The following is a 1,694-nucleotide window of genomic DNA, read 5'->3' as shown; positions in this document are numbered from 1 at the left end:
AAAAGAGTGTGAGCCTGGGACACTCGGGGTACGAACCCCAGAAAGCGTGGGATGGGGGAAGCTGTGGGAGCCTGGGGCAGTCACTTCGATCCCAGTGCTGCGGCGCAGGCCAGGTGGTTTTCCTTGATCTATCCGATGACACGCCTCTGGCCCGAAGTTCAGAGCTGCTCCTGGCCTCATGTCAACTGTGGAATGGGGTCACAATGCCTGCCATCCCCTTGGGTGGAGAGGCCAAGTGAACAGGAGCTTGTGCCCCAAGGGCCAGGGGGAAGTGTGGCCCCTCAGGACACATGGAAGCTGGGTCTGAAACACAAAAGGGGACCAAATAATGTGGTCTTTCCTGGAGCACCAGGGTGCAGGGCATGGGTGTGGGTGGGAAGCCATAAGGGTTATGTATGTGGAAGCCACCTGCAGGCTTCAGAAGGGTTTAGGGGAGAATGACACAAGGGTAACCAACCATCCTAGTTTTCTCAGGCCTGTCCCAATTTTAGCATTGAAAGCAACCACAAACAAGGACTGTAAGTGACCCAGACCCTCCCTTAGAGAGCTGAGCCTTCGGGCTAACAAGTGGAAACAAGGAGGGGGTGAGTCCCCCAGTTCCATGGTGGAGGCCAGGGCTGAAGGTGGGGACTGCAGGACAGGGCTTTGGGTAAGGGTTAGGGCCCCAAGCACCCCATGGGCCACACACACTGAGGTCAGACAGCTGGGCCTATCAGTGACAGCCCCGGTCTTGGAAAGGGGTCTTCTTCCCTCACCAGACTGGCAGAAGAATTCCTGGGGTGAGACGAAAAGGGTGGGTGAGCTGGGTACTCCCATCCTCTTGGGTAGCTCCTCAGCCTAAGAATGTGGGAGCTGCAATGTCTGGGGGGCCCTAAAGAAACAGGACCTGCAGAGTAAGGCTGGCACCCAGGGGCCAGGGCCGGGGATGGGGGCTCCAGAAGGATCCCTGTGAGCGTTCTTTCCCACTACCTGCCCCATGACCCTTTTCCGGAAGGTGGGCTTGGCTAAGTGGTGGGCACAGGGCTGCTTTCTGTGTGTAAATGGGCCCGCTTCCTCAGCTCCTGTCCCCTCACAGTCACTTCCTCTTCTCTTCCACCCTCCTGTTTTCTAGCTCCTCCCCAGGCCTGGAGGAAAACCAAATTCCCTGCAAGTTCCCAGTTCTTCCACAGAGTGTGGGATCCATAAATATGAAAGAGGTGGAAAGTTCCAGTTGACATGTCCTCCTTGTGACCTTGGGCTTGATGGGCTGATCAGAACTCTCCTCACTGCCCTCAGCCAGGCAAACGGAGTGAAATAGAGCCACCTGCCTGCCATTACTGCTCCTGAAATTAACTGCTAACGGGGCCCCCTGCCCGACATGCACACACATAGATAAGCAAAACCCCTCCTCATGAATAGCGGGCAAGGCTTCAGGGCGGAAGCTGCGGGCATTTGCCGTGGATACTATCAGGGTGGACGTGGATGGGCGCCTTCAGAAGAGGCCATCTTGTTTAATAAAGTGAAGTGTCACCTTCGAGCAAAAGTGAATACAATAATCCCGTTGCCTGGCTGCAGGCAGACACCAGGGACACCTTCAGAATGTAAAGGAAAGTTCCTGTGAGAGCGAGCCCAGAAACTCTAGGAAAGCAGTGTGACCTTGACGTGAATTCCTTTCAGAAACATCAGCGAGCCCCACCGCGGGCGCTGCACCCTGG

This window comes from Rhinolophus hipposideros (assembly GCF_964194185.1).
Source record: "Rhinolophus hipposideros genome assembly, chromosome: 14".
Classification (NCBI taxonomy): domain Eukaryota; kingdom Metazoa; phylum Chordata; class Mammalia; order Chiroptera; family Rhinolophidae; genus Rhinolophus; species Rhinolophus hipposideros.
Note: the sequence above shows the minus strand (reverse complement) of the source record.